General features: G+C 50.4%; 1 protein-coding gene across 6 annotated transcripts in view; it reads right to left on the reverse strand.

Moving 5' to 3' along the window:
• The window catches only part of TBL1X (transducin beta like 1 X-linked), a 219,206-nt gene that overhangs the window by 164,699 nt on the left and 27,500 nt on the right, over positions 1–27,007 (reverse strand). Inside the window, exon 1 of one of the 6 annotated variants that reach the window (XM_060002245.1) lies at positions 22,046–22,436. The exons of the other annotated variants lie outside the window; for them this stretch is intronic. The gene's annotated coding sequence lies outside the window, so the exon portion shown is untranslated. Of the gene's footprint in view, positions 1–22,045; positions 22,437–27,007 lie in introns of those variants that run through there. 6 annotated transcript variants of the gene reach the window in all.

Below are 27,007 nucleotides of genomic sequence, written 5' to 3' on the forward strand. Positions count from 1 at the left end.
TGGCGGAGGCGTGCACACTTGAAAGAGAAATCACAATGTAACGCGACGCGTGACATTTCACCCATGTAAGCCAAATGCTAACTGCCTCCGGACTTCGTTCTTTGCAGCACACATTCCAGAATGCTCTACGTTGCTCACGGGCCAGCTTCCTAAGCCAGTGCAGATCACGCTGCACTAGACTTCCAGAGTCTCCACTTCTCTCCTCCCCACCCAAGAGCTCATTCTCCCTCCCACTGTCTTAAAGGAAGAATTAGCCTTTACCTTCCCAAAGCTAGTCCCACCAACCCTTCTCGATTCCATCCTCTCCTGCCTGTTCTGCGCCCCTCTCCATCCTCATCTCTTATCTCTCCGTATCCATAATTCCAAAGGACCCCTACCCTTAGTCTAGGACAAGCTCAACTTCCTCTTAGTGTAGGGAAAGCCAGGCTGTCTTCTCCTTTCCAGTCCAACAGGGCGAGGCAAACTACTTCGGAGAAGGGCCAGGTAATGAACTTCGCAGGCTGTGCGGATCACAGGCCGTCTGTGTTGTGTTACTGCTCTTCACTCTTCTTTCGCTCCTCTTTAAAATGTAACAAGCGTTCTTAGCTTGGGGGCAGGGTGGAGGTGTACGGGGATCCGGCCCATGGGACACAGGGCGCCAGCTCGAGCTACGTGTGACTCTCAGATCATTTTCTCTTAAGTACATTTTTTGATGCGGCCCTTCTCTGTCCAAAAAGACAACACTTGGCGGCCTCCCCTCTTTCCATAGAGTAGAAAGGGTGGGCCTTCAAGACCCCAACCCACCCTCTGAGAGTCCCAGCTCGCTCTCCCCTTCCAACACCTTTGAGCACCGCCCAAATGGCCCACTCCGTGCCACCCTCCTTGTCCTGCCACCGAGCTGCGTCCACACCGCCTAGGGACCCTTGCCCAGATCCATCACTCGTGCAGAGAGCCCCGGGCGATCGCCACCACGTTTACCAAGATCACTGTCTCCAGTTCCAGTGACCTTCCCGTGCTGCCAGTAACCCAAGCCTCCCTAACCTATGGTGCCATCTCCCCAGGACACCGAGAACAGGTTATTCCTGATACGCCACGGCTGCTCAGCGAAGGTTTTCCTAAGGAATGACAACTCTCAACCTATACAATGTTGTAACTCAACTACACCTCAATTAAAAAGATGAAAATAAAATGCACCTGCCCACACAAAGAAAGAATGAGAACTCTCATCTCCACGGGCTGGGGGGGGGGGGGGCATCAGAAGCAGAATTTGAGTCGTTCTCACCTTGATCACCACTAGGCACCACCACAGCAGGGCTGCGCGATTTCTTGCCTCACCTGTGAATCAGAGGACCGGTTCCGTTCCTCCATCTACTGGGAGTTCCTCTCAGGAGAGGGCACACCTGATAGGCCATCACCAAAGTCATCTCTTTTTATACGATCACTGCTATGGACTGAACGTTTGTGTCCCCCCAAAATTCAGACATGGACGCCTACTCCCCAGTGTGACAGTATTTGGAGGTGGGGCCTTTGGGAGGTGATTGGGTCGTGAGAACGGAGTCCTCAAGAACAGCGGCAGTGCCCTTATACGTGAGACCCCAGAGAGCTCCCTCAGCCCTTCCACCGGTGGGGACACAGCGAGGAGATGACCATCTACGTAGGAACCAGGAAGCAGGTTCTCACCAGCCAACGGATTTGCCTGCACCATGACGCTGGACTTCCAGCCTCCAGAACGGTGAGAAATAAATGTCTGCGGTTTACAAGCCTGCCAGCTTACGGTACTTTGTTACAGCAGCAAATCACCCCTGGGCAGATTCAAAGCTCTCAGGTGTCTGGGTAGTCATCAATGTGAAGAGCAGCATCAATGAATGAGGATCAGGGGTCAATGGTCCTCAGCACAGCCGAAGCCTTTGACACAGGGCAGACTGCGGGCAGGTCAAGGTCATCCTTCCACTCACTCCATAGGTACTTACTAAGCACCTACTATATGCCAGCACAGTGCTGGAGAGTGAGGTAGCTACAATAGGAAGCAAAACTACCTCTAACAGCAAACTCTTCAACACAGCCAAACAAGAATGCGAGGACATTTCTGTCACCAACGTACACAGATCACGCAAGACAGGACACGTCTCGACGGTAAGGACCAAGATCCCTGAGACGCCCCACCTGGCCGCCATGCTGTGCCTCGCTCAAGCGAGCGCTCAAGAAATACCGGCCACACAGAACCGCGCTCCAAACGATTACCTCAAAAGCCTTTGGTAACTCTGGAAGGAATGAGGACTGACCTTTGAGTAATTACTTCAAGACCGAAACACAAACAGCAGCAACGCAGAGCCTCGAAACCACTCCGGGAATAATCAAAATCGGAAAAAGACGTCTGTGAACAGATTCTGCACTTCAGCTTCTGGTGCAGAAAGATGGCTCGCATCCTTCAAGCAGAAGAGAAATTCAAGTCGTTGCCTCAATCCAGTAGCTGGCAAGTGTCTTTGTCGTGAAAATTCAATTAGCAGTCTGTGACCTTCACGCCATTTCTCGGTCTGTAGCTGCACTCCCCTCCCGCTGAGGTTAAACGCACCACAGTGGTCGGGAAGCGCCCCAGTTAGAAGACGTGCCCTCGCCTTCTTAGAATGAGCTGTGCTTTGATTCTACAGCTACGCTAAAGAGGGCTGCTGGGTCAACGTTTATAGGCGGGTTCCATGGAAATTATCTCGCAATTACTACCTGTGTGTACCAAACGGAACTTATTTAAGTTTCCAGGGTAGTGGCAGTACGACACCACCACATGATACAAGCGCTCAATTCCAATGCTTGGCCAAACAAGAACTGCCCAATACACTTAAAATCTGATAGCTCTGATGTAACAGCCACTTAACAGCTATCATAATACCTGCTTGTAAGGTACTTTAAAACATAGAGGGCATGGACTGAGCTCATCACGGGATAATGCCTGTTACTGTGCACTTCAAGCTGTCGGAGTTCATTAAAAATCATGGCACCACTGGGTATCTGACTGGTACAACATGGGTGCCAAGGTGCTCGCTGGCTAATTCAGGTTGATCAATGTCAAGCCATTCTAGCATAAAGAGTGAATTATTCACACACGTTTAGGGAATAAATCGTATGACCGTAAACATGCATGCCCCCCACCTCAATTTCACCAATCTTTGTCACCGATACTCTACTGCTGGTCTGTTGAATGTACATCACTGTACTCCTCCCACACCCATAATTCCATTAAAATAGCTTGTTCTAAACAGGCTTTTCACAGTAGGAATGTACAGAGGTACGCCTGGATACAGAACTTTATAGACAGACTAGTCTATCCACTTATACCCAAACAAAGAGAATATGAAGCACGCTGTCCATTAATACTAAGCGTTCAGTATTAACGATACCCCTTAACGATGGGTCTACCGACTTCTAAAGCAGTAACACACAAAGCGCGGATCCGGGCTGAGCTCAGCCACAGCCAGAGGACGTCTGCTGGATGTTCCCAGCCGCTCCCAGGAGCACCGAGGACGACACCCAGAAGCACAGCCAGTGACCAGGTCGGAATCTCCGGCAACCTGACCCTTCTGGCCTGGTAATTTAGCATCCCTGACTCTCACGTTTTCAAGGTACCACAAAGCATCACTCTGTCCTTCCTTTGGGTCCACCGTGTTCGAGGCAGTCCCTTTTTGCCTTGGAAACTGCACTGGCCTTACTGCCACCAACCACGCGTCAGGAATGTCCACAGAGGAGTGCAGAGCAATCTGACGATTTTCCTTGTGCTTAGAACTTGAAAACTGCGTCTTCTCAACACCGGGAAAAAGGGAAGTATGTCTTTTCATTGAAGATTTTCACTGAGAAGGAAACCGAAGCTTGGCAAAAACTGTCTTCCCAGTGTATCTCCCTAACATCAGAACATTTCTCTCAAGTGTAGCACTGACATTTACAAAATGTCGTTTAGACACCGTTGAGGACCATAAGGTTTTTCTGAAAAACCAGAGGGAAGGGGGAAGGGAATGCACGGTTACGAAATAAGAAGGTAGAGAAAGCCATCCCGAAGGACGCAGAAAGGAAACACGCTCTCCCATATCCGACACACCTGTGTCAAGTGTTCACGCTGTTACAGCTGAACTGTGTCTCCCCAAGGCTCAGATGCTGAAGCCCCAACCTCCCAGGACCTCAGAATCTGGCTGTATTTGAAGACAGGTCTTTAAAGGGATGATTAAGTTAAATGAGGTTACTAGGGTGGGTCCTACTCCAACAGGACTGGTGTCCTTATAAGAAGAGATGAGGACACAGACACACACAGAGGGACGACCACATGAGGACACAGGGAGGAGACGGCCGTCTACACGCCCAGGAGAGAGGCCTCAGGAGGAACCAGCCCTGCCCACGCCTGGATCTCACATTCCAGCCTCCAGGACGGCGGGTCTTGAAGCCTGCCCCACCCCGTCTGCGACACTTCATTATGGCAGGCCTCAGAGACTAATTAATACATGCTACGCCACGCTCTGTGCCAGGCCCAGCTCTCGGTCCGAGGTACGGACAGAAAAAGCAGAAGAGAAAGAGGCTTCACGATTTGTCTTGCCCCGGGCCCTCATGTGTTTGGGTGGAATTCCTCTTTTTTCTCTACGCCTCTCTTTTCTCACCTGTATAATGGGATAATACGACATGAAGGCCATCAGTAGGGTTTCCTGAGAGAGTGAATACAAAGTACCCAACAGAACTCCTCGTACATCCCAAGCACACAACACACACTATCGTTTTTAAAACGGGGCCGCACCCAGGATTCAACCTGTCTCTGTGAGGTAGGAATTGGGCACCAGAAAAACCTGGAAAGCTCCCAGGAGATTCCAACGGCAGCCCAGTTAGGCGGTGCAGCTGACGTAGAAGCAGCGTCCTCTGCCGTGGGGAAGGGGGGATGCTCAGCGGCCAGGACCCCTGGGGGCTGGGGGAAGAGCTGGGCACACAGGTGGAGCAGAAAGATGAAAATCAGGAAGCCCGCCGGGCCCAAAGGCTTTTACCTTGAATCTCACGATGCCCTTGTTAAGTCCATACTATTATTATTCCCAAGTTAAGAACAGTGGCCAGAGCTGGGGCAGTTTGGGCAGGGGGTGGGAGAGGAGGAAACAGAGGTAAATAATCTTTTAGGTGCACGTATGCTACGGGACAGCCCAGGGGAGATGTCTAGGGACAGCAGGTGACACTGCTGTGAGCCCAGCACAGCCAGGGCAGGGAGGAGGGCAGCAGATCAGTGAGGCCCCACCCCTCAGGGGATCTGGAGCCCCTGGGCCTCTCCTGCGCTTCATCCAGTTTACCAGCCCGGCCGGCACAGTTCCCACATCAACACACCCGTCCCTGCTCCAGGGTGACCTGCTGGCTGCCTATGGGATCGCTTTACAAACAGCCCAGAGAAAATGCTCTTACAGTGACTGTGTTTAACCTTTAATGTGAAGCATTCCATTGTTTGAGAAGGGGAGCTGTTTCTAATTGAATACATCTAAAAATACGATGTGAAGGTGTGAATTAAGGTGAAAGGGTAAAACGTGCCATTGAAAAAAACAGATGTATTCTGGATCGAATCCAGAACTGTCTTCCTCCTGCTACATGTTAACATTTCATGGGTTGAAGTCAAGCCAGAAAACACGCATATTTGTGATGGAAAGACAAGTACTAGTCCTTAAAACTGAGAGGCCGGCAGGATTTTCTCACTTTGCTCTGAAAGAAAAATGTAAATACTTTTGAAGGGGTAGCGGGGGAAAAAAGGAAACATGCAGTACTTTAAAAAAAAAAAAAGAGAGAGAGCACTGGTTTACCACTTTAAAGCCATGGATAATTTAAGAACATAAAAATATGTGATGTGTGGGGCTTCCCTGGTGGCACAGTGGTTGAGAGTCCGCCTGCCGATGCAGGGGACGCGGGTTCGTGCCCCGGTCCGGGAGGATCCCACATACCGCGGAGCGGCTGGGCCCGTGAGCCATGGCCGCTGAGCCTGCGCGTCCGGAGCCTGTGCTCCGCAACGGGAGAGGCCGCAACAGTGAGGCCCGCGTACCGCAAAAAAGAAAAAAAAAAAAAGAATTCCCATTTCATCTTCAATAAAATGGCGGAAAAAAACACTTTATGTTCGAAGAAAAACGCTGTAGAAAAGTCATTACTTTTTAAAAAACAAGATATATTGGGCTTCCCTGGTGGCGCAGTGGTTGAGAGTCCGCCTGCCGATGCAGGGGACACGGGTCCGTGCCCCGGTCCGGGAGGATGCCACATACCGCGGAGCGGCTGGGCCCGTGAGCCATGGCCGCTGAGTCTGCGCGTCTGGAGCCTGTGGTCCACAATGGGAGAGGCAAGAACAGTGAGAGAGGCCCGTGTACAGGAAAAAAAAAAAAAAAAATATATATATATATATATATATATATATATATATGTGATGTGTGGTCTGTTCATTAAAGTGTAAGATTTAGTATAAATTGAATTTTAAACTATAATTTACCCAGACAACAATTTCAAATGTAATGACCGCATATGCTTTCACTGCTTCTAAATCCTGCTGGCAAAATTTAAGGAAACTCTTAATTTCTGCCAATTTATTAAGAAGCAGGCAAACTTGAAGAGAGAAAAAAATCATTAATAAAAAAGTTTTCTGGACTTGGTGACCCCACAAGGTCAAGCAGACCCAGAAGCTACTTGTTTAACAAAAGAGCAGCCAGATGAGAGAAAAGACCACCTCATTCCATTAAAATAACACCCGGCTTCTTATCAACATATGTTCATTTGAAAGCCAAGGATAAACAGGATCCTTCTCGTGCTCCTTCTTCAAAATCACCCTGTTAAGTCGAGGAATTCATAAATGCTTTCCCTCACACTTACGAGGTTTTCTATTGTGTCCCGGGTTGTGCTCACGCCTCCGTACGGTGTGTTTCTAAGACATTAACCTGCTCGTCCATGTCTGGGAGAGGAAAAGCATCTGCAGTGGAGGTTTCCTACCAGTTTTCACCCAGAGCCTCCGAAGCCCTTCCTGAGGAAATGCAGCGCCCACGACCGAGGCTGGCCTGTCTCAGCCCTGGAAACCAGAGAGACGCTGGCTACTTCGTGGGGCAGCCGTGCAGAACCGCAGACTGCACTCAGCCCCCCCGCACCTACACGGATTCTGAGCTCATCGCACCCCTGGGGGGACCATCCTTCAACCAGCCTGAAATTCTGTATCGCGGGCCAGCGCTGAGTGTGCTGTCACCCTTCCCAAGACGTGTGAGGGGTGCGTGACACACGAAAGGGAAATGAAGAGGGACAAACTTCCATTACGAAATAAGTGGGTCACGGGGATGAAACGTGCAGCTTGGGGAACACAGTCAATTACAATGTCACGTCTTTGTATGCTGACAGATGGTAGCTAGACTACCATGCTGATCATTCTGAAATGTACAGACCTGGTGAATCACTGTGTTGTGCACCTGGAAATGACACAGCCTCGTAGGTCAATTAAACTTCAAAAACGATCAAACAGACAATCAGAGTCACAGGAAAAGAGATCAGATTTGTGCTTACCAGAGGAGGGGGAAGTGGACGAAGGCAGTGAATTGAATGTACATTCATTACATGGAATGTAATGTACTAGGAATGTAATGTACAGCAGGGCGAATGTAATCAACACTGCCGTATGTTACACATGAATGCTGTCAAGAGAGCAAATCCTAAGAGCTCTCACAAGGAAAACATATTTTTCCCTTCTTCTTTTATGTTGTATCTATCAGAGATGATCACTGAACTTTGCTCATCATCGCAGGTTGTATGGAAGTCACATCACTATGCTGTACACCTTACACTTACACAGCTCTGTATGTCAATTACATCGCACAAAAACTGGGAAAGAGGGGAAAAAAAACAAAAACAAGACTGCCTTTGGTTTCTGGATCCCAGAAAGCTGTGGCCACTGCACAGAGCAGGGGTGGCAAATGTCTCCTACAAAGGGTCACATAATAAATACTTTCAACTCTGGGATCGGGACAGTATCTGTAGCTACTACCCACTCTGCCCCCAGGGAAGAAAGTCTTGGGGAAAACAATGCGTGTGGCCATGTCCCAATAAAACTCGATTTTCAAAAACGGGCCACCAAGTAAATACTTTCCCCTGACACAGAACCTAATCAAAATCTCACTTCAGGCACTTCCTCTGTGATTAAGTTTTAACAAGTCATACCCTGATTTTTAAACAGCTTTCCAAGAGAAACAAAAAACAAATGAAACAATCAGAGAACTTCCCGCCTCAGTAATTTTTCGATGCCGGTTTCCCGGGAATGGTCAACAACACACTTCATCGGGGCAATGGGAGCTAGACTGTGCCGCTTAGATCCCCCCAAAGGGCAGCAGTGGCCTTCAGCCAAGGTCAGGCCCCAGCAATCGGCCAGTGGGGGCAGTTACAAGGGTGTCTAGACTGCAGTGGGGTCACCCGAGGCCCTGTGAGTCCCTCCCACCTGGCTTCCCCTCCCCCGAACCTGGCCTCTCCCTGCCTCTCCCACCCACACGTGCTGATCCTAAGAGCCCGTGCCCGGCAGCCCGAGCTTCCCCACCTCGGAAACCCAACCTGCGCAAGTGGGCTCGCCTTCTCAGGCGGCCCCCAACTCCGAGCTAAGCAAATGAAGAAAGCCTGGTGAATTCTGGATAGCATTTTCGGTGTTCCCTCCTAAGCTTCTATTTCACAGGCGTTTTTTCCCTAATTCAAGAGGCCACCACCGTACAATTTGTACTTCACAATCAAGTGAGCTCCAGGGCCTCTCAAGGACTCCTCACTGTTCAAATGGGAAAGTCTGTGTGTTCCTAAGACTTCCTTCCATGAGGACAATGCCTAGGAAACTGTGCCGAGCTAAGGTGGAACTTCCCTGGTGGCGCAGCGGTTAAGAATCTGCCTGCCAATGCAGGGGACATGGGTTCGAGCCCTGGTCCGCAAAGATCCCACATGCCGCGGAGCAACTAAGCCCGCGAGCCACAACTACTGAAGCCTGTGCGCTCTGGAGCCCGCGTGCCGCAACTCCTGAGCCCACCCGCCGCAACTACTGAAGCCCGTGCGCTCTAGGGCCTGTGCTCCGCAACAAGAAAAGCCACCGCCATGAGAAGCCCACGCACCGCAACGAAGAGTAGCCCCTGCTCGCCACAAGCAGAGAAAAGCCCGCGCGCAGCAACGAAGACCCAACGCAGCCAAAATAAAATAAAATAAGGCAATAAAAATGACTTTAAGTAACCAAAGAAAATCTACTTTCAATAACTTATTTGCTGTTAGGTAGTGGAATATTATACAGCCGTAAAAAGGAAGGAAATTGTAATACACCCTACAAAATGGATGAACCTTGAGGACAGCACGCTCAGTGAAAAAAAGCCGGTCACAAAAGGACAAACACCATGTGACTCCACTTCTATGAGGTACAGGGGTCATCAAATTCACACATACAGAAAGCAGAACAGTGGTTGCCGGGGGTTGAGGAGGGGCGCAGGCAGCCGTTGCTTAATGGATACAGAGCTCACTTCCATGGCGGGAAAGAAGTTCCAGTGACTGGATGCGCAACAGTGGAAATGTCTGTCCATATAACCAACGGCCACTTTTTGCCACACGGTGTCCAGATACCATATGGTCCGAAAAACCCAAACTTCTGACCATCTGGCATTTTACACAAAAGTTTGCCGACCCCTGAAAAAAATGAACCAAAATATCAAAAAAAAAATTTTTTAATGCACATGTAGGGTCAGTGACTGAATCCAGGCTAAAGGGATTATGGTAAACCTTTTCATTTTTGAAGTCACACTACAATTAATAAAGCAGTGATGAGATCTGAATTGTCCTTTTCCTCAAAGGGCCCCCGTACAACTAATGTGTCTCTGGTCCTTTTTCCTCTCTTTCATTAAGAATAAACCACGGGGGCTTCCCTAGTGGCACAGCGGTTGAGAGTCCGCCTGCCAATGCAGGGGACACGGGTTCGTGCCCCGTTCCGGGAGGATCCCACATGCCGCGGAGCGGCTGGGCCCGTGAGCCATGGCCTCTGGGCCTGCGCGTCCGGAGCCTGTGCTCCGCAGTGGGAGAGGCCACAGCAGGGAGAGGCCCGCGTACCGCAAAAAAAAAGAAGAAGAAGAAACCACGGTAGGGACCTTCCCTGGTGGTCCAGTGGTTAAGAATCCGCCTTCCAATGCAGGGGACACGGGTTTGAGCCCTGGTCGGGGAACTAAGATCCCACGTGCCGTGGGGCAACAAAGCCCAAGTGCTCTAGAGGCCACGCGCCACAACTAGAGAGCCCACGTGCTGCACCCAAGGCCCGACGCAGCCCCGGTATCTGAGGAAGCACGGAGGGCATCTTCAGAGGTGCTGGGTGGTGTGTTTCTCAGCTACAGTCATGCTTCAAAAGCCCAACCTATAGACGTCACATATGACCCAGCAGTCCCCTCCTGGGTAGATGCCCAAAAAAACCAAAAGCCCTAATTTGAAAATATACATGCGCCCCAATGTTCACAGCGGCATTATTTACAGTAGCCAAAATATGGAAGCAACCTATGTGTCATCAACAGATGAATGGAAAAAGATGTGGTATACATACAGTGGAATATTAGCCGTAAAAAGAATGAAATCTTGCCACGTGCAGCCACATGGGTGGACCTGGAAGCTATTATACCAAGCGAAGTAAGTGAGAAAAAGACAAACACTGTACACTATCACTTATATGTGGAATCTAAGAAACCAAATGAATGTACATAACAAAAAAGAAACAGACTCATGGAGAACCAACTCGGGGCTCCCAGTGGCAAGCGGGAAGGGGGGAGGGGCAATGCAGGGGTAGCGGAGACAGGGGAACAAACCACTAGGTATAAAATAAATAAGCTATAGGGACACTGTCCAACACAGGGAACAGAGCCAATATTTTACAACTGTAAGTGGAGGATAACTTTAAAAATTGTGAATCACTGTGTTGTACACCTGAAACTATATTCAACTATACCTCCATTAAAACCAACCAACGACGACCTCTTGCAGACCTCCCACCCAGCTTATCAACAGGGAAAGCCGCAGGGGAGAGGGAAGAGGGCCAGTGGGCGAGCGTGCAAGGGTCACTGACAAGCAAGACTTGCCCCCTCCTGGCCCATCTGAACTCCCACCCAACCTCCAGCTCTCAGCTTTCTCCTGGCTCAGCCCAGGGGGAGAGCCCGTCTACACCTCTAGAGCAGGGCAGCTCCAAGATCACCGGGTGCTGCCCTCTGGTACCCTGGTATGGCCTGTAAGCGCTTTTCCATACCTGTCTCCCCAACCGGCCTGTCACCTCCAGGAGGGCAAGAACCGACTCCCTTGTCTCCCTTGACATCACCAACAGCAGGCCCCCAGCCTGCACAGATTCAGCTACCAAAAGGATTTACTGAGGAAACTCACCACCTGCCCTATGGATGAAGAGAGCAAACACAGAATCACGCTGAAAGGAAGCCGCTTCGTCCCAGAACACATGTATGAACAAATCCATCATACGCGGACAAGGACACTTAGTCCAACGCATGTCAAGAAAATGAGAAGGCTTCCCTGGTGGCGCAGTGGTTGAGGGTCCGCCTACCGATCGAGGGGACACGGGTTCGTGCCCCGGTCCGGGAAGATCCCACATGCCGCGGAGCGGCTGGGCCCACGAGCCATGGCCGCTGAGTCTGCGCGTCCGGAGCCTGTGCTCCGCAACGGGAGAGGCCACAACAGTGAGAGGCCCGTGTACCGCAAAAAAAAAAAAAAAAAAATGAAAATGAGGAGAGACTGCTCTGAGAGAGAAACAGCTCTAAACACGTGCAGTGAGAAGCACACAGATCTACAGTCAACGCGTGTGTGGGCCAGAGGACCGCAGGCTACAGCCCGGGGGCCCGACGCAGCCCACTGCCTGTTTTAGACAGCCCACGAGCTAAGGATAGTTTTTACATTTTTTAAGTGGCTGGTGGGAGGAAAAAAAATCAAAAGAGGAATAATCTTTCATGAGACATGAAAACCACATGAGATTCCAATTCCAGTGGCCATGAATGGAATGTGACTGGGGCAAGGCCACGCTCAGTTATCAGATGGGTCAGGGCTGAGGTCCCACTCCAGGCAGCGAGGAACGGAGCTGCCTGAGACGTGCGACTTCCAAGGCCAAACCAGGTACGACTCAGCCCTACACAGACAAACGTCAACCACCCATGAAGACAGAGATCCCGGGGCCAAGTCCAGGCCCCAGCACTGCCTGTGAGGGAGCCAGGCAGGCCCAGGGGGCAGGCTCTCCCTCCCCAGGCTCCACAGCCTCGCCAGGAAGGGACCAGGCCCCACAGCCGTCCACAGAATGGGGAAAACAGGGGCATCATCTATAAAAGCACATGGTCTCTTCTGCTACTTTTGTGTGCTTAGTTTGAGCTCATCTGCACCTCTCACCCCAAAATGAGCGGCGAGAAGTTCAGTAAAGCTCCCAGAGCCAGACCTCTGGTGAGAGCTGGCTGGACTCTACAAAGAGACTGTTCTCTCTCTCTCTCTCTCTCTCTGTGTGTTCTCGCTCTCTCTGTCTGTCTGTCTGTCTCTCTCTCTCTCTCACACACACACACACACACACACACACACACACACACACACACACACACACACACGCCCTTCATTCTGAACCATGTTGCACTCGTTACTCTTATTTCTTCCACAGGAAACAGGACTAGAAGGAAAAACAAGGCAGGAATGTCCCCGCGCGCACTCACATCACTAAAGCCTTCAGCATTCAACCCTCTCAGGCAGAAGGAGGAAAAATAAAGCCAGAACAGCCTGCACTTCAAACAGGATTGGGCCTTGTTTTAACCCAAAATCTCTCTGGGAAAAATTATCTACCCCACGCGAACAAGGAAAAACACAAAGGGCGCGTGCACGCCAAAACTTTTGATTTACATAATGACTGTAACTGCAGCCTGGTTGGTATTGTTTTATGGGTCACATATACTTTAAAGACCGATACACGTTTATACTACAGACGAAATGGGTTATTTCCTCCTGCCCATAAGCAGCTCTCAGAACACAACCGAAGGCCAAACGACACTCGGGAGACTATATAGTTTTTCCGCTAAAATCCAGATAATTTCTTTTTGAGAAGCAAAATCTGTAACGTAAATCTCAGTGAAAACTGTCTCCTTATGAAGCAATTATACCCCACTTGGATACTCTCGGGAAGGCCTAGGAACAGGAGCTCAGGCTCACAGCACTCCCCACAGTATCTGCTGTTACAAGTTATAGTTATGTTTTCACTTTTCTCACTGGGAAATTTGTCCAAACACCTAGGAATGCAGGCTCCAAAAAAAAAAAAAAAAAAAGCATACATTCAAGTCAATAATTATGGATAATATCTTAAATACTCAAACCAAGTAAAGCTAAGTCTCTGCCCTCAAGTCTAATAGGAATTTAAAAGGAATACACTTTGGGCTTCCCTGGTGGCGCAGTGGTTGAGAGTCCGCCTGCCGATGCAGGGGACACAGGTTCATGCCCCGGTCCGGGAAGATCCCACATGCCGCGGAGCAGCTGGGCCCGTGAGCCATGGCCGCTGAGCCTGCGCTCCGCAACGGAAGAGGCCACAACAGTGAGAGGCCCGCATACGGCAAAAAAAAAAAAAAAAAAGAATACACTTTAAGACAGGAATATAAGCGCATAAGCGGAATCGAGTATTATGGGTTTCACTGGAAGGGGAGTGAGGGGAGAGGAAAACGGACAGAAATCAAGAAACCTAGTAAATGCCAGGGTCTGGTCTCTAACCGACACCCTCCTCCCCTGTGTCCTGGACCACCCGCTGGGCCAAGTAAGCACTCCTCTAGAATATTCTAGTAGACGCCATCGGTCAACCCAGCTCGCTGCTGACTTCCTCCAAATCGTTCTCCACTGAGACGCCAAACCCCCCCCCACCTGGCATTCCCCTCCGCCGACGCTGCCCGACACTCCAGGGTGAGAGCTAACTGCCTGACTCAGCTCACAGAGGCACGGCCAAGGAGCCCTGGCCAGGCCCTCTCTCCCTCTGCTCATCCACTCCTGGCCAACCTCAGGACCTTTGCATAAGCTGTTCCTTGGCTAGGCAACCCTTCCCACTCCACTCATCCCTCAGGTCCCATCTCAAACGCCCCCGCCCCTGTGACTAATGAAGACACAGACTTTCACCACTGCCTGGATTTCCTCGTGATACTCATCACTGCTGAGATCCTGTAATCTTTGTGTGCACATGCTGGCTTCTCTTCCCCCTCTCCAGTGGGGCTGTACACACCACAGCAACAAGAACCTCATCTGTTTTCCTCACCGCTGTGAATCCCGAGTACCTAGGGGAGCACTCGTCACACAGAGCTGACCAAGTACCTGTTGAATGAATGAATGAGTGGGTGAGAGGAAGAAGCCCCAGCTAAGCAAGCATTTTCAGTAGACGGGATATTAGTTGGGGGTAACAGAGCAGAGGGGTGCAGTCTCCGCAGCGTCAGAGGTGGAAAGTTTCACGTGGGTTCCGGCAAAGTCAGTCTCCCGACTTGGCTGGAATTTATGTGCAGGCCAAAGTTCAACAGGGTCAGTGAATCTGGATGGGTTCTGTGTGGGGAGGGGAAGCAACAACTTTATTTTCACTAACCTTTCACCTAACTCCATTAGAAACGTAGGCAGCAAGCCTTTGTGGAAACAGCAGACCCGCAAGATTCTCACCAATAGGAATTGCAGACATTTTCATAACAGGTTACAGATGCCTCAGACACTTTAAAATACTGCTGACACTCACCACTACTTGGAAATGATGGTAGCGGTTAAAGTCACTGCTAGATAGTGCTATTTAAAATGCTCAAAAAGCACCTATCAAAGAACTGAGGACTTCTCTGGTGACTCAGTTGTTAAGATCTGCCTGGCAATGCAGGGGATCCGGGTTCGAGCCCTGGTCCGGGAAGATCCCACATGTCACGGAGCAACTAAGCCCGTGCGCCACAACTACTGAGCCTGCGCTCTAGAGCCCGCAAGCCACAACTACCGGGCCCGCGTGCCACAACTACTGAAGCCTGCATGCCTAGAGCCCGTGCTCCACAACATGAGAAGCCACCGCAATGAGAAGCCCACGCACCGCAACGAAGAGTAGCCCCCGCTCGCCACAACTAGAGAAAGCCCACACGCAGAACGGAGACCCAGTGCAGCCAAAAAAAAAAAAAAAAAAGAATCGAAAGCAGGTCTCAAAGAGATGTTTGGACGCTCAGATTCATAGCAGCATTATTCCCAATAGCCAAAAGGTATAAGGGACCCAAATGTCCATCAACAGATGACCGGATGAACGAAATGGGGTCTATCCACAGTGGAATACGATTCAGCCTTAAAAATGAAGGAAATTCTGACACAGGCTACAACAGAGCTGAAACTGGAGAACATCAGGCCAAGTGAAATGAGCAGACCTAAAAGGACAAATGCCGTATGACTCCACTGATGGGCAGCACCTAGAACAGTCACGTTCACAGAGACCGAAAGCAGAGTAGCGGGGGCCAGGGGCTGAGGGTGCGGGCACGTGGAGTTAGTCTTGAATGGGGACAGACCTTCAGTCTGGGAAGACGAACAAGTTCCGGAGACGGATGGTGGTGACGGCTGCACAATAATGGGAAGGTACTAACGCCACTGAACTGTGCACCAGAAAATGGGTAAGATGACACATTTCACATCAGGTATGTTTCACCACCATAAAGTAAGGAAGACGGCAGGAGGGTAACGGCACACAGGAATTTTGTTTATGCCAGTACTGGTAATTGCTTCCTTTGCTAACCTATCTAGCTTTGAATGCATTTGAAAATCCTACTCCGAGATGCCTCCGAGGCTTCGATGGACAGCTGAAGGGGGTCCATACGCAGAAAAGAAAGTTTAGGATCCTGGTGTCTGAGAAGGGGACAAACAAGGAAGCTGTTCAGAGCCTTGGGCGCAGGAGCGTGAAGTCAGTATCGCCCAGTGGGGACCCACCGCAGTGCCTCCCTGACACTAATGCTTGAACACTGGGGTTCTGCGGAGCCCCTCAGGCAGCTGGGGGACGCAGGGAGGGGGAACAGAGAGGGCAGGATGGGGCCGCGGCCCAGGGCCAGGGGCCCCGGGGAGGGCGCTGGCAGAGCCTGGGGGGTGGATGCCAGACTGCACGTGGTCCAGGAGAGTGTGGGCTGAGAGGGGCAAGGCAGGGGAGCGTGGAACTGTGCTCCTACGAAGTGTGATGAGGGAGAGACAGAAATAGAGCGAGAAGCTAGCGGATGAAGCAAAGGGTTTTGCTGCTGTTTCATAACGCTCTGCTTGTGTTTGCAGCGCTAGACTAAAGGCATTAGGGAGTCTGCAGAAGGCAGAGGTGCGAGAGGTTTTGTTTCCTTACAAAGCCTACAGTTTTTAAGAGATCCCAAACCACATGAATTCTTACTGAGCTCACAAAATTAAGCCCACGTTTTCAACATGTTCAGAACCCCCTGCTCACAGATGGAAACTCTGAGATGGCCTTTTCCTTTCTGAAGGCTAAATGTCAACAGACAGGAGGAGGGCTTGACGAGAGTTGATATTTAAAGATGCGAGGCCAGCAAGTGAGTTAAATGGAGGAGGTGTTTCTGGCGTGGAGGAGTTCTCCTGCCCTCCCTGAACCCAAGGAGATCAAGCCATCTCCCCAGTGCTTGTCATTAGAGACGGCCCTCAGTGATCCATTAGCGAAGAATTAGCAAAAGGCTGCCGGGGCCGATCACTTTCCCAGGCTCAGCAGAAAAAACGCATAGTCCCAAACTTCCTGTAGTTTACAGCATAATTAATGAGTAAGAAGAAATACCAGTAGAAGCAAGTAAAATATAGTTAGCCCAGCTTTGGTTCACGGGGGCCGTGAGTACCTAGACGTTTCCTCCTACGAGTCCTCTGCCCTCACCCTGCCCCGGCCACTTCCCCGCCAGCCACTTCCAGCCTTACCCAAGCCAGGGCCCCTGGAGGCTCTGCTGACAGACCATCCCACTCACACATTTACATAAGCCCTCGTGGGCTTCCCTGGTGGCTCAGGGGTTGAGAATCCGCCTGCCACTGCAGGGGACACGGGTTCAAGGCCTGGTCTGGAAAGATTCCACATGCCGTGGAGCAACTAAGCCCGTGCACCACACCTACTGAGCCCGCGTGCCACAACTACTGAAGCCCGCATGCCTAGAGCCCGTGCTCCGCAGCAAGAGAAGCCACCGCAGTCAGAAGCCCGTGCGCCGCAATGAAGAGTAGCCCCTGCTCGCCGCAACTAGAGAAAGCCCGCGTGCAGCAACAAAGACCTAACGCAGCCAAAAATAAATAAAATAAATAAATTTATTAAATAAAAAAATAGATAAATAAGCCCTCCTCGTCTTGCCCTCTCATTGGAAGCCCAGACGATCCGCAGGCACACACGGCCAGTGGCTCTCACACCGGACAGTGTGGACACAGAACACCTCACCAGGGCAGAGGGCCGCAGTGGAGAGTGCTCGGTGAGACCGTCTCCAAGCGATCCTTTGCAGTCTGCCCTGGTTTATGCTTCAACCCATCGATTTTTTTTTTAATTTATTTATTTTTGGCTGCGTTGGGTCTTCCCTTAGCTGCTCTGCGGCACGTGGGGTCTTCCGGGACCAGGGCTCAAACCCGTGTCCCCTGCACTGGCGGGCAGTCCCAACCACTGCACCACCAGGGAAGCCCCATCCATGGCGTTTTAGAAACCAAACCAATGAGTTCCAATAACCTCTTACACAGAAAGCCTTGCCTAGGGTAGACTAAGGAGGGCGCCTACGATTCCAGGTAGGGTTGGTGATAGAGAGGGGGTGAGGCAGGAAGAAGACGCCAAGCTCCCAGCCCAAGCTCACACCCTCTGCACCCAAGGACAGTCTGAACGCCGAATCTGTCTCGTGCATCAGCTGATCCTACGAGCGCTGGCTGCCCTCGAGTCAGGACCCCCTGTTCTCTTAGAAAACCAAGACCTTCGTCTTGGTAAAACTCTTAAGAGGAATCATCTTCTTTTCTAGGCACTTACTACCTTCTCATCTGTCCCGAAAGCCACGTCCCCACTACTCCTCTTCCAAGGCAAAGAACTACAGCCCCCGTCCTTTATCGCACCTCCGGAACCTCTCGCTTCCTGTTAGCTTTCAAACACCACATCTTCCCCCACTAAAAACCCCTTCCCCCATACTGGCTTCCTTCCCAAAGGCTCTTCTCCCCTGACCTTTGAGGTTGGACCTCTCCCCCCGAGACATGTGTACCCACTGCCTCCAGCCTTTCACCCGTCGTCGCACATATGCCGTCTTCAGCTGCAGACTCACTGCTCCTACCCTGAAAACCACACCTGGATTCTCACACGTCACCCCCAGCCTCTGGGCGCCAAATTCCACCTCAGCAGCCCCGACCACCCTGCTTCTCTGCTTCCTCCTCCCACCTCCTCTGAGCGCGTGGGCTCCTACGGACACACGCCTTCACGGCTCTCCTCCACGGAGGGTTCCACCCCATGTCTGCCCCTGGTTCCAGGCCATTTCACCAGCTCTCAGCTGATGCCATCCCAACCTCCACGCTCCAGGGCACTCCCGACACCTCTACTACACGTGAAATCCAGTTCTGCCATTGTGTTCCCCAGCTAAACCACAGGGCCTCTGGGAGTCTAATATTTGTTCTACTTATTCTGGAACAGGAGGCCCTCGATAAAACAGCTAACAAACCCAGTCCAGCCGTTCTCTATAAAGGTGGGATCTGTCCTGTTCCAGGCTTCCGTACACATATTCCAGCTGGTGGGATGTAAAGGGAAGGTGTGCAGAGAGAATATTTAGAGAAGCAAGAAATGGAAAGCAGGGACAGACCCAGGAAGATTACAGTAACCGGCCCCACCCACCGTCTCCCACACTCGCTGAAGAACACCGAGTCCCGGGAGCCTCTGCTGCTAACCAGAGACATCCCAGGCCAAGGAGATCAAAGGGCCATGTGCCCAGCTCCTCCTTAAGTTATTTTTAGATCTTACCAGAGGAGGACAAGAGAAACCGGAGAATTTCCACTCTACCACTGTTCTGGCAGCTTTCAAAGTAGGTTAACAGGAAAAATGATCTGGGCTGTCACTGCTGCTTTTAAATTCTGGCTAATTTTAACCCTTCTCCCAACCCGCTCTCCCTGCCACTCCCAACCAGAAGACGTAGATGCCTCCACCACACTGTCCTAAGGGTCTGACAAATCGAGAAAGAAAACACAAGAACCGCGAAGGAAAGAAGCCGCCCTGGACACCACAGCTAATGGAACGCTCTGGCTTGCCACCATGCACATCAGAACGAGACAAGTGTCAAGAAGAAATCTTGATAGCAGAGCGGCCTCCAAATTACAGATGGGATACTGTCCAAGGCTTCATGGGTTTCGCACTCAGAAATGTTTTTCTCCTAGAAACAATGCTATAAAACTATGACCAAGCTCCCAGCCAGTCTCGAATGGCCTTGTAAAGCCTGCAAACGTAACTGAAATGTAAACTGGCCACAAAAAACGTCCAAGGAGCACACCATGGCGTGGCGATCGGACACTTCAGTGCCGAGCATCTGAACCACCAGGCTGCTTCTGGGGGAAGTGGGGTTGCCCCCATGTATGGGGTACCAGCTACTACGGGCAAGACGGGAATGAGTGACATTTCATCTTCCCCACGTGTGTTCACCGTTGTCTAGGCTTCAAGAGAAGCAACCATCAAAAACACAGGTGAGGGCTTCCCTGGTGGCGCAGTGGTTGGGAGTCCGCCTGCCGATGCAGGGGACACGGGCTCGTGCCCCGGTCCGGGAGGATCCCACGTGCCGCGGAGCAGCTGGGCCCGTGAGCCATGGCCGCTGAGCCTGCGCGTCCGGAGCCTGTGCTCCGCAATGGGAGAGGCCGCAGCAGTGAGAGGCCCGCGTACCGCAAAAAAGGAAAAAAAAAAAAAAAAAACAAGCAGGTAAAAAGGCAAGAAATGGGTCACCCCCCTTAGTACGTTACGCCAAGCCTTCCGCAGAAGGCACTAGAACGTAGTTAGCACCAGGGCACAGGAAGAAGACTGTGCGAGCCAAATGCCAGTGGTACCACTTCCCAGCTGTGGGCCCTGCCGCGCCGTACAATTCCGCTCTGAGAAGCCAAGGCGTTTGGCTGTCAGCCAGGCCTATGGTGGGCAGGGCATCTTCCTTTGTCCACCAATCCCGCCAGCCTCTGGGTGACTGAGGTGGGGAAGCAGAAAAAGCCGGACATGAACACAGGTCTCTTCTGGATGACCCAACTTCCCCTCTTCTCCCACCAAGCACAGGAGCACCCTGTACCCCCCCTTTTATGCTACAGCCCTGCTCTGCTGGGACAGAGCCAGCACCGATCCCTTCCAATCCTGTGGCAGAAATGACTGGTAGAGTTTAATGTACTACCTCTCCTGGGACTCCCGGGATTTTAATTGGAACAAAGTTTCATGTCGAACAAATGACTCTCTAATTGTGGAATACCAGGCTCCGGCAAGCAAGGTTAGATGGGAATAGGGTGCAAATGAAGATCAGATCAGGAGAGAGGAGGAAGTGCGGGTCACACCAGGGAGGTGGTATGGGCCTCAGAACAGGCAGGGATCACACGCTGGTTCCGGAAAGGGCCAGAGAGTCAATACTTCAGGCTTCCAGGGGCCAGAGGGTCTCTGTTGCAACAGCCTGTGTAGGGAATAAGCAACCACAGACAGTATCTAAATGAGTGGGTGTGGCTGGGTTCCAAGAAAACTTTGAATTTCATATCATTTTCATGTGTCACAGAACAGTATTCTTTTTTTGGCCGTTTAAAAATACAAAGCCATTCTTAGCTCGCAGGCTGTACAAAAACAGGTGGTAGGCCAAGTCTGGCCCCTGCCTTCAAGGAAGCCTATCTCAAGCTTTGCCTCAGAAGATGCTTTTGGAATCGGACACCGTCATTCTTCCAGGGCTCCCACGTACACAACCCTGGCGTCTAGCCACCGGCCCGTACCCCACGACTCCCGAGTGTCCCTGCGGAGTCCTAAGACTGAAGAGTGTAATACATTCAGGGTAAAAAACCTTCCACTGTTGAGAAGCACGGGGCTGCCCTGGGAGAGAGGGTGGGCTCTGAAGTCCCAGTTCCAAGGGGTAGACCCGGTACGTCACTGCCCTGACCTCAGTTTCCCCACTTGCAAAACAGGAAGAGCCTTTCTGGGTTTGGATTTGTTGTGCAGGCTCAAAACCAGCTACAGAAAGTACCCAGGACACTGCCCTGCGGTCAGCGGGCACCCAAAAAGTCACAGGTCCAACAGAACGATTTTTATCCTTATCTCCCGCCCTCTCCCCCACCCCACCCCCGCCTCGAGGCTCAATTACATCCCTATTCAAGCCCCAAAGTTCAGGTTCAGGTGTCAACCTAAGGATGTGACCCTGGCACTGAGAATGAACCAGGTACACGTGAATGAAGCCACAGTCCAAACAGCAGAGGTCAAAGGCAGGACAGGCCACTCAGGTTTCAACATGCAGGAAGTCACAAAGAAATCCCCTCCCCGCAGATTAAACTCTCAAACACACAGAGGAGCGCTGGTTCCACCAGGGGGGCCCTTCGTCCGGCTCTCCTGGGCCACTTCCTCGTACACGCTCTGCATCCAGGAATCTCAGTCCCTAGCCTCTATCTTCAGCTCTCCCTCACCACTGACTATAGCATGCACAGCCTGCAACAAAGACATGTTACCACGTGCAGCAACAAAATAGCAAAAGATAGCTGTTGAGACGACGTTTCTTTAGGAGACTAAGTGCGCATGGTTTTTTAACCTGACCGGCGATTTCAGTCATTCCGCGACTAGCTTAAGCACCCGGCCAATTCTACAAAGCTCATGGCAAAATCGCTGAGTGTCAGAAAATATTAAATGACCACCTGGATGTGCTTTTTATCGAGCTCTGTTTATGAATGGAGAAATAGTTCACATTACTTAGAGCGATGCGCTTCTAATCATCTCCAAGCAAGATTCCCTGGAGAGCAACACAGAGCGAGGTCATTCATCTGCAGCACCTGCACTGTACACCTTTCCCTTGCTCAAGGAAGGAAAACCACCTATGTCAGTTTCAACCAAGGTGAAAAGAGTGACTTGAGATACTACTGTTTTCAAAATTTTCCTTACCTCTCAATAGTCAGAAGGACGCATTACAAGTCTGCCCTTTTGCTATCTCCATCTTTGTCTCTATGTTGGCCCTTGAGAAAGGGTGGGCCGCTGTACGTTGGCTGTATTTTCCCTCCCGTGTATACGCATTCTTCTAACAAAACGCGGCCATCCGGCCACGCCACAACCCCATCTCACGCTTTCTCTTGGTTGGTTGGTTGGTTGTTGTTTGGGGTAGGGGAAGAGGCTAAGGAGAGTGAGAAAAGGGAAAATATATAACAGAGAGGACAGCGCCCCACTTCCTCTGATATCAGCCACACTGCCCGCTCACCTCGGACGCCTGGTTCTTGGCTCTGCCGGAGCAGAGACAACAGGCAGGGACACGTTCTCCGGAACTGATCACTCTGAAACTGCTCTCCCCGCGCGCAAAGTGACACCATGTCCACGCACGAGGAGCTTCTACTACCACGTGAGACCACGTGACATATTTTCAGAGCGAGCTTCAAAGTATGAAAGCGGATCCGAACCCTTTGTAAAAGAGCTTTATTGAGATACAGATCACATACCACACAATTCACCCATCGGAAGTATACAGTTCAGTTGCTTTCAGTATATTCACAGAGCTGTGTAACCCTGATGAGTACAATCAGCCTTGGAACATGTGCATTATATCTCCCCAGAAGCAGCCCCGGACCCCCTCCTTCAGCAGTCACTACCCAAAGCCCCGGTCCTAGGCAACCACTCATCTACTTTCTGGCGATGCAAACCCTTTTTTGTTCAGCCCGCAAGCCTCTGCTGTAAGTGTCTGACAGGCTCCCTGGTACCAATGGCCCTCGCAGCTCACTTCCCAGTCTTATCACATCTCAGGGGCGCGAGCCAGTACAGCAGCCTGGCTCCGGTTTCCATAAGCCGCCGCGGCTTCTGCGATTTCATTCCACGCCTCACTCACAGGAGCTTCTCAAGGCCCAGACTGCAAGCTACTGTCCTGACTTCCCGAGCAGCAGCTCACGCAGAACCCCCAGGAGGGCAACACGCCGTAACGTGGCTCTCGAGATGAAGTGCTGCCACCACCTCCCCAAGAGAGAGTCACACCACTCAGCGGTGTCTCACGACTACCTTAACCATTTCCAACTCGTCACCTGCACAGCAAGAGAGGTGGGAAAGAAAAATCATTCGGCCACATTCCATGCAGTGGGAGATTCACGTCCATTATACACTTAGTTTACGTCTCCACTTTCCTAGCCAGACATGTGGCAAACCAACCCAACGGAAGAGAAGAAAGAAATTCCAAAGTGAGGTCTAAGTGGGGTGGATAACACCAAACACAATAACTACCGTCACCGAAGGGGAGAAAAGAGGTTGTCCCATCCGTCTACAAAACAAGGGGTATGGGAACTGATTAAGTAACTGAATCCAGGGCCGGTGATTTCGGCTTGTGATGGACGAGCTGGGGGGCTTTCCTCCCCATTATATTCTCCATCAATCTGCCTGGAGCTTGAAGGGGAAATGGTTTCTCTCATCTGAGCAGTGCAAACAAAAGGAGCATGCCCCACATGGGGCTCAGGCACCGCCTGCACCCGGGTTTTAACCACCCAAAGCATCCTCTTGCCTTCCGGGGGGGCTGTTGCCACCTGCCCCGTCCAGTTCGGCCGCCAAGAAAGTCAAGGGGATCTTTCACGGGTGCCTGTTTAACAGCCTCAACTCATTCCGTCCCCTTCTGCTCCATTCATGCTCCACTGGAGTTTTGCGAGAGAAGATACTACTCACGCTTATCTTTAAGTCATAAATGAGTACAAGCAGACACTGGTGAACTCCCAGTAATGACTGTGGATGACGTAACCATACTGCGCCGCACTGATGTCCTGGTTTTGCTGCTGCTCTAAGCTTATGTGAGACGTCACCATTGGAGGAACCTGGCTGACAGCACACAGGACCTCTCGGCGCGCTCTCTGCAACTTCTTGTGGTCTATAATCAACCAAAATAAATCGTTTTCAATGAAAATTACCTAAATAAATTAAAAAAAAATCAAACACAGTCTCTGTCACTGGTCCTCTGGAGAACTAAAAAGCGGCAAACCCAAAGGAAGCCAACGAATCCTCAGAAGGTCTTCCTGGTCGTTAAAAACTCAGTGCCACAGACACAGGCACTGAACCAAGAGAAAAATCTCTTTCTGTAACTAGCAAGAAAAAAGGTCTCCTACTGCCTTAAAATGTAATATCCTGCAAGTACTTGACGTGAACATTCTGAAAATGAAATTAAGAAAATATCATTCACAAAAGCATCAAAAAGAATACACCCGAAACTCTAAAACATAAAGCACGGACCAGTGCCAACATTACAACTCAACCTCCACTAAGCCTGACGTTCCATAATGCTGAGTCATGCTCAGCTCCCTTCCCGGCAAGGCTCTGCAGGAATTAAGTTGGTCTTCCATCAGCATCAAAAGCTAACAGGTGGGCTTCCCTGGTGGCGCAGTGGTTGAGAGTCCGCCTGCCGATGCAGGGGACACGGGGTCGTGCCCCGGTCCGGGAGGATCCCACGTGCCGCGGAGCGTCTGGGCCCATGAGCCATGGTCGCTGAGCCTGCGCGTCCGGAGCCTGTGCTCCGCAACGGGAGAGGCCACGGCAGTGAGAGACCCGCGTACCGCAGAAAAGAAAAAAAAAAAAGCTAACAGGTGACACCAGGACCACATCCAGTTGCTACAATGCACGGTATTAAAAATGAGTGATCATTAAGAGGCACACACCCACCCAGTCATTCACCCATCTAGTCTCTCAGTCATGAATGTATAAGCGATAGGGAAAAGCAGCCACTGGCAGCTGGGAGCCGGCCTGGCACTCACGGCTAGGCTGCAGCCTTCTCCTGCTGGAACGGAAACAATTCAGAGACCACTCATCTCACACAGGGACCCGATTCCATAAACCCTGCCCAACTCTTTCAAGGTCTTCTTAGCACCCTGTGACTGAGATGTCCCACGGTCCCCTCAATGCGATGCAAGGTCAACAAACCCAACCTCATCCAACTACAGCTTTGTGTGTTCCTGGAGACTATTTGGCTGAAGGACATTGTACCTAGGAATGCAGGTGAGGACAAATGCCTTTTAAAGAATGAGTCTCAGCATACAGATGGCCAACAGGCACATGAAAAGATGCTCAACATCACTAATTATCAGGGAAATGCAAATCAAAACTACAGTGAGGTATCACCTCACACCGGTCACAATGGCCAGCATCAAAAAGTCTACAAACAATAAATGCTGGAGAGGGTGTGGAGAAAAGGGAACCCTCCTACACTGTTGGCGGGAATATAAGTTGGTGCAGCCACTACGGAAAAGAGAATGGAAGTTCCTCAAAAAACTAAAAATAGAGTTGCCGTATGACCCTGCAATCCCACTCCTGGGTATATATCTGGAGAAAACTATAATTTGAAAAGATACACGCACCCCAATGCTCACAGCAGCACACTTCACAATAGCTAAGACAGGGAAACTACTGAAATAACCATCAACAGATGAAGGGATAAAGAAACTGTGGTGCATATATATATATACACACATACATACATACATAAATATATATATATACACACACGACGGAATACTACTCAGCCACAAAGAAGAATAAAATAATACCATTTGCAGCAATAGGGATGGACTCAGCAATTTTCAAACAGTTAAGTCAGAAAGTGAAAGACAAATACCATACGAAGTCTAAAATATGACACAAATGAACATATCTACTAAACAGAAACAGACTCACAGGCATAAAGAACAGACTTGTGGTTGCCAAGGTGGGGTGGGGGAGGGATGGGGGCAGGGATGGATTGGGAGTTTGGGATTAGCAGATGCAAACTAGTACATACAGAGAATGGATAAACAAGGTCCTACTGTAGAGCACAGGGAACTCTATTCAATATCCTGTGATAAACCATAATGGAAAAGAAAATGAAAAAGAATATGTGTGTGTGTGTGTATACATATAAATATATATAAAAAACTGAATCACTTTGCTGTACACCTGAAACTAACACAACATTGTAAATGACCTATACTTCAATTAGAAAGTCTCACACTTTATCTCACCTGAAACAGACAAGATGAAACCGCTTACAGGACTTATCTATATGAATTGCAAATCACAACAAAGCACTTTCCTTTCAATTTTTAAAAACTGACTCTACCACCATTGGAAGCCACCCATCCTTTACCACTTAGGTATTTTTAATGAAACGAACTGCGTGTATTTGGTTTTAAGACCAAGTTGAGAAATTATTAACTTGACACACTGGTGGTTACATGTTCCACCAAGCGGCACGGAATATTCCCATCACTGCAGAAGCTGTCATTGTAAATCTGCCGTTTGTTCTTAAAACACCTACTCAATGACGGAGCTCCAGCGTCCAGCACCCACAACACCTGAAGGCAAAGGAAGGAGCTGCTCAGAAAAGCTTGTGTTCACAGATTAAAACAACCTGAAACATACACACAAACGCAGCACCTCCTCATACTACCTCGATTCTCTTCCTAGCATCATTTGGGGGAGGGGCTGTCCTGATAAAACCAAGCATCATCCGGGAGTCCGGACACCACGGACGGGCTTCCATGGTGGGTCCAAACATGTTTCGGATGACGTACAGTGGATTTTTCTCAACAAGCGATTTAAGGCACAGATGTTATCCTCATCTTAAACGATATCATTATACCTTGAAAAGATTCTGTTGGGTTAGACCATTAGACTCTGCCGGTACTTGACGACGTTTGATCTGAAATGGGAATGCCGCTCCTTTCAACCTAATATGGGTGCAAAATAATTCTTTAATATATAAAACCGAAGTCCAAAATTTGGTTTACACCTGTGCCAGCGTGGAGATGCAAAGTTCTTCCTTTCAAGAAAGAAAGAACCTGCCCATCCTCCATGGCTCTGTTCTGAGCAGCCCCACGACTGAACAAGGCCATTTCTCTCTACCCATCAGGCAATCTCCAC

The sequence above is a fragment of the Delphinus delphis genome, chromosome X (genome assembly GCF_949987515.2).
Source record: "Delphinus delphis chromosome X, mDelDel1.2, whole genome shotgun sequence".
Classification (NCBI taxonomy): domain Eukaryota; kingdom Metazoa; phylum Chordata; class Mammalia; order Artiodactyla; family Delphinidae; genus Delphinus; species Delphinus delphis.